The 13064-nt window shown below is 54.8% G+C and overlaps 1 protein-coding gene across 5 annotated transcripts in view; it reads left to right on the top strand.

Annotated features, from left to right (window-relative positions):
• Positions 1 to 13064, top strand: part of LOC140408650 (uncharacterized) — a 1063199-nt gene that overhangs the window by 808540 nt on the left and 241595 nt on the right. The window lies entirely within an intron of this gene.

The following is a 13064-nucleotide window of genomic DNA, read 5'->3' on the forward strand; positions in this document are numbered from 1 at the left end:
GGTTTAAACTAATGCAGCAGGGGCATGGGAACCTGGATTATAGTTTTAGGGTAAGGGAGAATGAGAGTATAGAGGTCAGGAGCTCAGATTTGACGTCGCAGGAGGGGGCCAGTGTTCAGGTAGGTGGTTTGAAGTGTGTCTACTTCAATGCCAGGAGTATACGAAATAAGGTAGGGGAACTGGCAGCATGGGTTGGTACCTGGGACTTTGATGTTGTGGCCATTTCGAAGACATGGATAGAGCAGGGACAGGAATGGATGTTGCAGGTTCCGGGGTTTAGGTGTTTTAGTAAGCTCAGAGAAGGAGGCAAAAGAGGGGGAGGTGTGGCGCTGCTAGTCAAGAGCAGTATTACGGTGGCGGAGAGGATGCTAGATGGGGACTCATCTTCAGAGGTAGTATGGGCTGAGGTTAGAAACATGAAAGGAGAGGTCACACTGTTGGGAGTCTTCTATAGGCCTCCAAATAGTTCTAGGGATGTAGAGGAAAGGATGGCGAGGATGATCCTGGATAAGAGCGAAAGTAACAGGGTAGTTATTATGGGAGACTTTAACTTTCCAAATATTGACTGGAAAAGATATAGTTCGAGTACATTAGATGGGTCGTTTTTTGTACAGTGTGTGCAGGAGGGTTTCCTGACACAATATGTTGACAGGCCAACAAGAGGCGAGGCCACATTGGATTTGGTTTTGGGTAATGAACCAGGCCAGGTGTTGGATTTGGAGGTAGGTGAGCACTTTGGGGACAGTGACCACAATTCGGTGACGTTTACGTTAAGGATGGAAAGGGATAAGTATACACCGCAGGGCAAGAGTTATAGCTGGGGGAAGGGCAATTATGATGCCATGAGACGTGACTTGGGGGGGATAAGGTGGAGAAGTAGGCTGCAAGTGTTGGACACACTGGATAAGTGGAGCTTGTTCAAGGATCAGCTACTGCGTGTTCTTGATAAGTATGTACCGGTCAGGCAGGGAGGAAGGTGCCGAGCGAGGGAACCGTGGTTTACCAAAGAAGTGGAATCTCTTGTTAAGAGGAAGAAGGAGGCCTATGTGAAGATGAGGTGTGAAGTTTCGGTTGGGGCGATGGATAGTTACAAGGTAGCGAGGAAGGATCTAAAGAGAGAGCTAAGACGAGCAAGGAGGGGACATGAGAAGTATTTGGCAGGAAGGATCAAGGAAAACCCAAAAGCTTTCTATAGGTATGTCAGGAATAAGCGAATGACTAGGGAAAGAGTAGGACCAGTCAAGGACAGGGATGGGAAATTGTGTGTGGAGTCTGAAGAGATAGGCGAGATACTAAATGAATATTTTTCGTCAGTATTCACTCAGGAAAAAGATAATGTTGTGGAGGAGAATGCTGAGCTCCAGGTAAATAGATTAGATGGCATTGAGGTACGTAGGGAAGAGGTGTTGGCAAATCTGGACAGGCTGAAAATAGATAAGTCCCCGGGACCTGATGGGATTTATCCTAGGATTCTCTGGGAGGCCAGGGAAGAGATTGCTGGACCATTGGCTTTGATTTTTATGTCATCATTGGCGACAGGAATAGTGCCAGAGGACTGGAGGATAGCAAATGTGGTCCCTTTGTTCAAAAAGGGGAGCAGAGACAACCCCGGCAACTATAGACCGGTGAGCCTCACGTCTGTAGTGGGTAAAGTCTTGGAGGGGATTATAAGAGACAAGATTTATAATCATCTAGATAGGAATAATATGATCAGGGATAGTCAGCATGGCTTTGTGAAGGGTAGGTCATGCCTCACAAACCTTATCGAGTTCTTTGAGAAGGTGACTGAACAGGTAGGCGAGGGTAGAGCAGTTGATGTGGTGTACATGGATTTCAGCAAAGCGTTTGATAAGGTTCCCCACGGTAGGCTATTGCAGAAAATACGGAGGCTGGGGATTGAGGGTGATTTAGAGATGTGGATCAGAAATTGGCTAGCTGAAAGAAGACAGAGGGTGGTGGTTGATGGGAAATGTTCAGAATGGAGTTCAGTCACAAGTGGAGTACCACAAGGATCTGTTCTGGAGCCGTTGCTGTTTGTTATTTTTATCAATGACCTAGAGGAAGGCGCAGAAGGGTGGGTGAGTAAATTTGCAGACGATACTAAAGTCGGTGGTGTTGTCGATAGTGTGGAAGGAAGTAGCAGGTTACAGAGGGATATAGATAAGCTGCAGTGCTGGGCTGAGAGGTGGCAAATGGAGTTTAATGTAGAGAAGTGTGAGGTGATTCACTTTGGAAGGAATAACAGGAATGTGGAATATTTGGCTAATGGAAAAGTTCTTGAAAGTGTGGATGAGCAGAGGGATCTAGGTGTCCATGTACATAGATCCCTGAAAGTTGCCACCCAGGTTGATAGGGTGGTGAAGAAGGCCTATGGAGTGTTGGCCTTTATTGGTAGAGGGATTGAGTTCCGGAGTCAGGAGGTCATGTTGCAGCTGTACAGAACTCTGGTACGGCCGCATTTGGAGTATTGCGTACAGTTCTGGTCACCGCATTATAGGAAGGACGTGGAGGCTTTGGAGCGGGTGCAGAGGAGATTTACCAGGATGTTGCCTGGTATGGAGGGAAAATCTTATGAGGAAAGGCTGATGGACTTGAGGTTGTTTTCGTTGGAGAGAAGAAGGTTAAGAGGAGACTTAATAGAGGCATACAAAATGATCAGAGGGTTAGATAGGGTGGACAGTGAGAGCCTTCTCCCGCGGATGGAAATGGCTAGCACGAGGGGACATAGCCTTAAACTGAGGGGTAATAGATATAGGACAGAGGTCAGAGGTAGGTTCTTTACGCAAAGAGTAGTGAGGCCGTGGAATGCCCTACCTGCTACAGTAGTGAACTCGCCAACATTGAGGGCATTTAAAAGTTTATTGGATAAACATATGGATGATAATGGTATAGTGTAGGTTAGATGGCTTTTGTTTCGGTGCAACATCGTGGGCCGAAGGGCCTGTACTGCGCTGTATTGTTCTATGTTCTATGTTCTACATTAACACTGTTCTGAAGTTCCTGTGAAAATCCCCTAGTCGCCACATTCCGGCAGGAGGGAGAATTCAGAATGTCCAAATAACTAACAGCGCGTCTTTCGGGACTTGTGGGAGGAACTGGAGCACCCGGAGGAAACCCACGCAGACACGGGGAGAACGTGCAGACTCCACACAGTCACCCAAGCCGGGAATTGAACCTGGGACCCTGGCGTTATGAAGCAGCAGTGCTAACCACTATGCTACCGTGCCGCGGTTTATAGGAATAGCTCTATTTCTGTAATATTAACACTATTATTACACTATAATTCTCCCAAACCTTGGCTGAAAGATCGGAAGAAACCTTTAAGAAAAGGTATCAATGGTAGAAATTCTACCTGGCTGGATATTTATATTTCACAAGGACACAAGAGATTGGGGTGTAAAATGGGATCCTTCATACTTCTTAAGTACTTATTTTATGAAAACGATCACAGTTTTAAACAATAAATTAGAAACAAAAGGGCAGCATGGTGGCACAGTGGTTAGTACTGCCGCCTCACACATCAGGGACCCAGGTTAGATTCCGGCCTTGGGTGACTGTGTGGAGTTTGCACGTTCTCCCCATGTCTCCGTGGGTTTCCTCCGGGTGCTTTGGTTTCCTCCCACAGTCCAAAATGGGAAGGTTAGGTGGATTGGCTATGCTAAAATTTCCCCTTAGTGTCCAGAGTTATAGGAATTGGACGGGGGAGTGGGCCTAGGTAGTTACTCATTCAGAGGGTTGGTGCTGATCTGATGGGCCAAATGGCCTCCTTTTGCACTGTAGAGAGTCTATGATTCTATAACAGTGAGGTATGATTGGGTGCCTTCGCATCATGAAAAGCTATTCATGAGATCAAACTGATGACATATTCCTATTAAATGAGCAATTTCTGAAATATTCACCCTTTTAATTTGCAACTCTTGTTGTTACAATGGCAAACTGTGGGCGTGCCAATCACCTCTGAGGATGTGTATCAGAATACCAGACTTCCCTTTAAGGAAAGATGGAAAATGAATAAAGAAGTCATCCCTACTTTGTCGTTGATTTGCTCATATCACCCGTCTGGATCAAGAGCAGGGTTGGCAAAGGGCCAGTCTGCCCAGCTCACTGTCCGCACAATACGGTGCTGGAGTAGCTAAAAGTGAAGGAAAAATACAAATGGAGCAATAATTTGCTTTGCCTGTCATAATGAGTTACTTTATTGCTCAAATTCCAGTACGAATTCTGAAGTGGGGTCAGTTTAGGAGGTAAATGTTCAGTGCTCCTGCGGTTTGTTTAGATCGCATGTGACACACAGTGGTCAGCTCAGCTAACTGCAGTTACATTTCACTACAGATATCGCTGTGGGCAAAAGGAGCGATTCAGGTTTAGATTCAGACTTCTCCAAATTGTTCATGTCCTCTGAGGAAATTGGAGGGAATAAATGTTCAAAACATATAATTTGTTTTGGCTGGCATTGAAGTTATGGGTTCTCTGAAACTTAGTCCCTGTAAAAGGAAGACATTGCATTTAAATAAGAGATTATCACAGGACGCCCACAAAACGTCTGAAGTGCGGTCACTGTTATAATGTTGGGAAACTTGGCAGCTAATTTGAACACAACAGTCGGTCTGATAAGTGACCGAATAATCTGTTTTAATGTTGATTGAGATATAAATATGGACCGGGATGGCAGGCAGCACTTTCCCATTCTTTTTCAAAAACAGGATTCACTGTGTTAGCCCAAGAGCGTGGACCAGGTCATGATTTAATTACCTATCTGAAAGACGGCGCCTCCAAAAGTGCTTGCCCCCAGTGATGCACTGAGCTGTCAATCTAGATTAAGTACCTGAGCCATGGGCTGCCTTTGAAAAAGAGATAGTTTAGGTACCGTCAAGGTATATTCCCACAATGGGGAAAGGGAGGGATTGGATTTGTTTATTGTCACATGTACCGAGCAGCTCAAACAGATCATTTAGTACATGAAAAGAAAAGAAAAAGAAAATACATAATAGCTTCACAGCGCCAGGGTCCGAGGTTCGATTCCCCGCTGGGTCACTGTCTGTGTGGAGCCTGCACGTTCTCCCCGTGTCTGCGTGCGTTTCCTCCAGGTGCTCCGGTTTCCTCCCACAGCCCAAAGATGTGCAGGTTAGGTGGATTGGCCATGCTAAATTGCCCTTAGTGTCTAAAACATTTAGGAGGGGTTATTGGGTTACGGGAATAGGGTGGAAGTGAGTGCTTAAAGTGGGTCGGTGCAGACTCGATGGGCCGAATGGCCTCCTTCTGCACTTTATGTTCTATGTTAACATAAGGTACAGAATGTAAATACATAGACACAGGCATCGGGTGAAGCATACAGGGGTGTAGTATTAATCAGATCAGTCCATAAGAGGGTTGTTTAGGAGTCTGGTAACAGCGGGGAAGAAGCTGTTTTTGAATCTGTTCGTGCGTGTTCTCAGACTTCTGTACCTCCTGCCCGAAGTTGCAGGAGTGAGTAAGCCGGGTGGGAGGGGTCTTTGATTATACTGCCCACTTTCCCCTGGCAGCGGGAAGTGTAGCTGGAGTCAATGGATGGGAGGCGGGTTTGCTTGATGGACTGGGCCGTGTTCATGACTCTCTGAAGCTTCTTGCGGTCTTGGGCCGAGCAGTTGCCATACCAGGCTGTGATGCAGCCCGATAGGATGCTTTCTCTGGTGCATCTGCAAACAAAGTTAGAGCTCCCTGGATGATGAAAGAGATAAAAGGTAAAATGAAGCAGAAAAAGTGTGCTGATGACAGATATCAAGTGGATAATATAAAATGAAATGAAATGAAAATCGCTTATTGTCACAAGTAGTCTTCAAATGAAGTTACTGTGAAAAGCCCCTCATCGCCACATTCCGGCGCCTGTTCGGGGAGGCTGTTACGGGAATCAAACCTTGCTGCTGGCCTGCCTTGGTCTGCTTTCAAAGCCAGCGATTTAGCCCTGTGCGGGTCAGTACTGAGGAAGCGCCGCACTGTCGGAGGGTCAGTCTTTTTTTTATATACAAATTTAGAATACCCAATTACTATTTTTCAAATTAAGGGGCAATTTAGCATGTCCAATCCACCTAACCTGCACATCATTGGGTTGTGGGGGTGAAACCCACTCAGACAAGGGGAGAATGTGCAAACTCCACACGGGCAGTGATCCAGGGCCGGGATTATGGTTGAGAATAAGATTCAAACTAGATGGTTCAGAGGGAAGACAAGTAAGCGAAGCAAAGAGGAGAGACTGGCAGTTAACATAAAAGTCCTCTACAGGCGTATAAATAACAAAAGACTGGTAAAGGGGGAATGGGGCCAATAAAGGGCCATAAAGGGAATTTAAACATGGAGCCAAAAAGCACTGATGAGGTATTAAATTTCCATGTTCCACTTGTCTTTACCAAGGTTGGTGATGCTGCTCAGATCATGGTGAAAGAGGAGGTAGTTCAAACTCCTGCAGCTGGATTCTCTAACCCCCCGGCGGGGTCGGAGAATCCCCGGGGTCAACGCGAATCCCGCCCTGCCCCCCGACGCCGGCTGCCGTATTCTCCGCCGCTGCTTTTTGGGCGGGGGCGGAGTTCATGCCACGCCGTTCGGGGCCGTTGGCAGCAGCGCCCCCCCCGGCAATTCTCCGGGCCCCGATGGGCTGAGCGGCCATCCGTTTTTGACCAGTCCCGCCGGCATGGGTTATGCATGGTCCCACACGGAGGGACCTGGCAGGTAAGTCGACTGGGGTGGTCCACAGGGGGCGCGGGGGCATCCGCCCCCAGGGGGGGCCCCCCACAGTGGACTCGCTCGCAATCGTGGCCCACCGATCTGCGGGCGGGCCTGTGCCATGGGGGCACTCCTTCCTTCCGCGCGCGGAGAAGAGAACCCACCGCGCATGCGGCAAAACACGCCGGCGGTTCTGTGCATGTGCGAGATCACACCGGCCCTTTGGCGCATTGCGAAAATATGCCGGTCGGTCTGCGCATTCACGGAATCACGCCGGCTGTTCTGCGCATGCGGGTAACTCGCACCGCCCCTTCGCCGCCGGCTGGAGCGGCGCCAACCCCTCCGGTGTCCACCTAGCCCCCGAGACAGGTGAGAATTCCTCACCTTGGGGGCCTGTTGACGCCGGAGTCGTTGGCGCCGGTTTTCTCACCGGCGCGGGGACTTTCTCCCTGGAAAGGAGAATCCCGGCCCAGACTGGTTTGAAATTGATAAGGAGGAGGTATTAGATAGGTTAACTGTACATAAAGTTGATAAGGCACCACGACCATTTGCTATGCATCCAAGGGGGAAAAATTGCAGAGGGACTGGCCAAATTAAAAAATTTCCCTTGGATACATAGGTGGTTGCAGTGGACTGGAGAATTGGAAATATTACACCCTTTTGAATAAAGGGTGTAGTAAGGATAAGCCCAGCAACCAGTGATTTTACCTCAATTGTGGGGAAACTTTTAGAAGTGATAATTCAGGACAAAGTTAATACTATTTTCACTTTGGCAAATGAGGGTGAATTTAGGAAAATCAGCCTGGATTTGTTATGGGAAAATCAACTTTAACTAAGCTGCTTGAGTTTTTGATGAGGTAACAGAGAGGGTTGACGAGGGTTATGCCATTGATGTGGTGCACACGGAATTCCAAAAGGTATTCAATTAAGTACCTCACAACAGACATGTAAGCCAAGTTATAGCTCATAGAATAAAAGGGGCGGTAGCAACATGAATATGAAATTGGCTGTGGCAGGAAACTGGGGCGTCATTCTCCGACCCCCCAGAGGGTCGGAGAATGGCCGTTGGCCGCCGTGAATCCCGCCCCCGCCGCCCGCCGAAGTCTCCGAAGGGAGAAAAGTCGGCGGGGCGTTAATGTCGCCGCTGCCGCGGAGAATGTCACGGGTCTGCGCAAGGCAGCCGATTTTCGGCCTGCCGATATTCTCCCTTCCGGATGGGCCGAAGTCCCGTCGACGTGATGACCGTTCACATCGACGTAAATTAAACCTCCTTTTCATCGGCGTGACCCTGTGCTCCAGGTTCACGCCGACCAGCGTGGAGGTGAGTGACGGCCTGGGGGGTTGGCTCTGGGCAGGCAATGGCGTGGCCGCAATCTGAATGCGTGAGGAGAGGTGTGTCTCGGGTTGTGTGTGTGTGTGTGCGGCGGGGGGGGGGGGGTGGTTAGAGTAGGCTGGGCTCCGGGGGAGTGCCGGGAGGGGGTCCGTGCCGGGGAGGTGGATGGGGGGTCCGTGCCGGGGTGGAGGTTGGGGGGGGGTCCGTGCTGGGGTGGAGGTTGGGGGGGGTGGTCCGTGCCGGGGTGGAGGTTGGGGGGGGTCCGTGCTGGGGTGGAGGTTTGGGGGGGGGGTCCGTGCCGGGGTGGAGGTTGGGGGAGGTCCGTGCCGGGGTGGAGGTTGGGGGGGGGGTCCGTGCCGGGGTGGAGGTTGGGGGGGGGGGTCCGTGCCGGGGTGGAGGTTGGGGGGGGGGTCCGTGCTGGGGTGGAGGTTGGGGGGGGTCCGTGCCGGGGTGGAGGTTGGGGGGGTTCCGTGCCGGGGTGGAGGTTGGGGGGGGTCCGTGCCGTGCCGGGGTGGAGGTTGGGGGGGGTCCGTGCCGAGGAGGGGGATGGGAGGGCAAGTGAGTTGGTCCACCTGGCCAGGTGCCAGCCTCCAACAGTTGGACCCATGCGGTCCATGCCACCTGGCTGGGGGGAGGAGGGGATATGGGCAATGATGACATGTCGTCGTTCCCCTCCCCCCCACCAGGCCGTCATGTTTTCAGATCACCCAGCGATGTTGGCCGCCGTGGTGGCAGCCGGTCATGTCTATGTTGCCCTGGATGAGGAGGAGGAGGAGGAGGAGCGTGCCAGAGAGGCGGCGCATGCTGCCGCAAAGGGGCAGGCGGCAGCCGCCCAGGCTGGAGGGACACCTGACAGACAGGACGAGGAGGGGGAGGAGGACGTCGCGGCCCCATGGCAACAGAGGCACCCGAGGGCGCCCCGTGTGTACCGGCTCCGGCAGTCATACCAGGACCTCACGGACCCGGAATGCAGGAGGAGACTCCAGATGAGCCGGGAAACCGTGGCACACATCTACCACCTGCTGGCACACCTGTCACCGTGTGGCACTGGCGGGGGACACCCTCTCCACGTGTCCGTCAAGGTTACGGTGGCCCTGAACTTTTATGCAACGGGGTCATTCCAGGCACCGAGTGGGGACCTGTCCGGCATATCGCAGACATCGGTGCACCGGTGCATCCGGGCAGTGACAGATGCCCTATATGCCATGGCGCACCGCTACATCCGCTTCCCAGTGGACCGGGCCAGCCAAGATGCCCGGGCCGTGGGCTTCTCTGCCGTGGCCGGGTTCCCCATGGTCCAGGGCGCGATCGATGGGATGCACGTCGCCGTGCGGCCACCTGCAGATAACAGGGCCGTGTTCACTAATAGGAAGGGGACCTATTCGATGAACGTACAGGTGGTCTGCGACCACCGCATGATGATCCTGCACGTCTGCGCCCGTCACCCAGGCAGTGTACACGACTCATTCGTGTTGTCGTGGTCATCCATCCCCGGCATGTACGAGGTACGCCATCCCCGGCTGAGGGGCTGGTTGCTGGGCGACAGGGGCTACCCATTGCGATCGTGGCTGATGACGCCTATACGGAGGCCACGCAATGAGGCGGAGAACCGCTACAATGATGCCCATGTAGCGACAAGGGGAGTGATCGAGAGGTGCTTTGGCGTGCTGAAGATGCGTTTCAGGTGCCTGGACCTCTCTGGGGGCGCCCTCCAGTATCGGTCAGATAGGGTCGGCCGCATCATTGTGGTGTGCTGCGTCCTGCACAACATAGCCCAGCAGAGGGGCGATGTGCCGCAGGCAGAGGAGGGCCGAGTGGAGGAGCAGCAGGAAGAGGCCCAGTCCTCCCTAGATGAGGGGGATGGGGGCAATGGTCAGGGCAGACGGGGTAGACACAGGCGGGTGGCTGTCCACCGTTACCGGCTGGCCCAGCGGGCACGGGACAGACTGATAGACGCCCGCTTCACTGACTAGATGGGCGTGGGAATCGGGTAGTATGGCCACAGACCGCACACCATGGCAACAGCCGACCACCCCCACCCCCCACCCATCCACCCACCCAGCACCCTCACCCCCCTCCCCAACCCCACCCGCGTGCACCCCCCCCCCCCCCCCCCCCATTGCCGATCCAACTGCGGCACAACGGGCCGGGCTCACCCAGTTGCGGGTGGACGCGTGTCTATCGCAGGCCATGGAGGATGATGACAACCCACCCTGCGATGAGCTCCTGGCTCTACATCGTTGGACTATGTCTGACCCATGGCCACAGGACCACCATCCACCCGGACCATCCCTGCATGCGGCTGTGACACTGCAGCGCATGGTCCCGTCCTCTGCCCGGGGGATGTTGATGGCGGCCCAGGGGGAAGGGGGCAGACTCACCTGGGGCTGAGGTAAGACCACCCCTCACACACACACTTGCGCTCAACGTACATGACACCCCCGCACACTTTGGACAGAGCACAAAGGCAGCTTCGGTAGGTGTAACATTGACTTTAATAACCAAAGGAGTTCATGCACGTGCCCTAGCCCCTATAACTCATCTGTGCCCTGCACCCGTGCCAACTTACTCAGTGTCTAATTGTTTGGCCTTACGGGCCCTTTGACTACGTCTACGTGGTTCCCCAGACGGTACAGCAGAACTGGAGGTGGACTCCTGTGATTCCTGCCCTCTGACACTGGATCCCTTTGGCGGCCGTTTCCTGGGGCGTCCTGGCCTAGATGGGCCAGGCTGCGGCCCGGGCGACTGGGATGGCGAGCTGCCAGCCTGTCCTGCCCGTTGCCCACCCGATGCACCTGGGACGGAAGGGGGGGAGTCCGAGGTGTCGCGGTGTACCGAGACCTCCCCTACAGAGGGAGCCGGGACGGACCACACCACCTCCTCCTCCCTCGGGGTGCCCGATGACCCCCAGGCCTCTACATGGGTGGGGGATGCAAACGGACTGGCCATCCGACGCGCCCCCGACATCTGGCGCTGCCAGTCCTGGAGGCCTGTGCTGGTATCGACAGGGGTCTGCAGGTTTGCAGCCATGGTGCCCAGGGGGTTGGCAAACCCTGTCTGTGACAATGCGACGCCGGCTCGCACATGGCCACTGGCGCCGATGCCCTCAGCGATGGCCTGCAGAGACTGGGCCATGGCCTGCTGAGACTGGGCCATGGCCTGCAGAGACTGGGCCATGGCCTGCTGAGACTGGGCTATGGCGTTGAGCGCCTCTGCCATCTGGCGCTGGCACTGGCTCATGGCCTCCTGTGAGAGGGCAGCCATTTCCTGGGCCACAGACGCCGCCTGCACGGAAGGCCCCAGGCCTCGCAAACCGTTCCCCATGTCTGACATCGTCGCACCCATTGCCTCCACCGCGGACGCCACCCGTGCGGTGTTGGCCTGGGTGGCACGCATGACCGGCACCACTCCCAGCTCCTGGACGCGGGTGGACTCCTCCACCTGCGACCGCAGCCGCTGCAAGCCGCCCGTCACCCTCTTCGCTCGTCTCTGGGTCGGTGGTTGCATCGGATCTATGTGTGGGTGTGGTAACTGCAGGAACCCGGGATCCATCTGGGCGACAGATGTTCGCTTGGGCTGGGCTGCCCTCCGACCGCCCGGTCCCTCTGCTGCTCCTACCTCCACCTGCTGTACCGGGACGGCTGTGTTGTGCGCACCAGTGAGTGTACCAGACGCCTCATCACGAAAGTGCCCAACCGTGGTGAGTGTTTCTGCGATGGTGGAGGGTGTTGGTGACAGCAGTGGCGTTGTGTCGTGCTCTTCGTCCCACTCTGAGTCCATGGCACTTTGAGGTGGGGGTTCGTCTCCACCCATCCACTCTGAGTCACTGTCCGGTATTTCGTCTTCCTGGGTAGTGCTGTCCCGGGTAGGGGTGTCCTGGGTAGTGGTGTCCTGGGTAGTGGTGTCCTGGGTAGTGGTGTCCTGGCTCGGATGTGACGGGGGCCTGTGGCTGCCCCCCTCGTCGCTGGGTGGTCGCTCCCGCACGTGACGGGGGTGTCGTCTCCCTGTTGCTCCAGGTCTCTCCGTCTCCCGTGGTGTGCGAGGGGCATCCTGCGGGCGTCGCATGCTGGAGGGTGCGGGTCTCTCCGTCTCCTGTGGTCTCCGAGGGGCATCCTGCGGGCGGTCTGCATCTGCGGGGATGGGTGCCTGGACGTTTGGTCCTGCGATACACAATGAAGCATGCATGGTTAGACATCAGGCAGTGATCAGGTGATACGGGGGAGGGGGATATAGGGGAGGGGGGATATGGGGACGGGCTGTCGGTGGCTCACACGCTAGTACGCCCCCGACCTCTGCATCAGCAACCTCCCGGTCCTCAGGTCCGCCAGCCAGTTCCAGGGACCTTTCCTCGTGTACGGTCAATGGCCTCTCATGAGCGGGCCCTCCTCCAGTCCTCACATGCTCCCTATTGTTGTGTGCGCGCTTCTCCTGTGGGGGGGGGGGGGGGCAGGGGTAAAAGGCAACAGTGTTAGGCAGGTATATGAATGCACGCCATCGGTTGCGCGTGCATTGCAGAGGTTAAGGTTAGGGCTGGATTCACTTGGGGATATGGGGAATATGGGGGAGGGGGGGATATGGGGGAGGGGGGATATGGGGAGGGGGGGATATGGGGAGGGGGGATATGGGGGAGGGGGGATATGGGGGAGGGGGGATATGGGGGAGGGGGGGATATGGGGGAGGGGGGGATATGGGGGAGGGGGGATATGGGGAGGGGGAATATGGGGGAGGGGGGATATGGGGGAGGGGGGATATGGGGAGGGGGGATATGGGGGAGGCTCACCCTGGCTGCTCTGGCGAGGTCGTTCACCTTCTTGTGGCACTGGGTGCCTGTCCGTGGTGTCTGGGCCACAGCGGTGACGGCCTCTGCCACTTCCCTCCACAGACGCCGGCTGTGGCGTGTGGCAACTCTGCGGCCGTGCCCGGGATACAGGGCGTCCCTCCTCTGCTCCACCGCATCCAGGAGTGCCTCCACATCGCATGACTCGAACCTCGGGGCTGAGCGACGGCCAGCCATCCAGTCGGGTGTTGCGGTCGG

The sequence above is a fragment of the Scyliorhinus torazame genome, chromosome 3 (assembly GCF_047496885.1).
Source record: "Scyliorhinus torazame isolate Kashiwa2021f chromosome 3, sScyTor2.1, whole genome shotgun sequence".
In the NCBI taxonomy this organism is placed as follows: domain Eukaryota; kingdom Metazoa; phylum Chordata; class Chondrichthyes; order Carcharhiniformes; family Scyliorhinidae; genus Scyliorhinus; species Scyliorhinus torazame.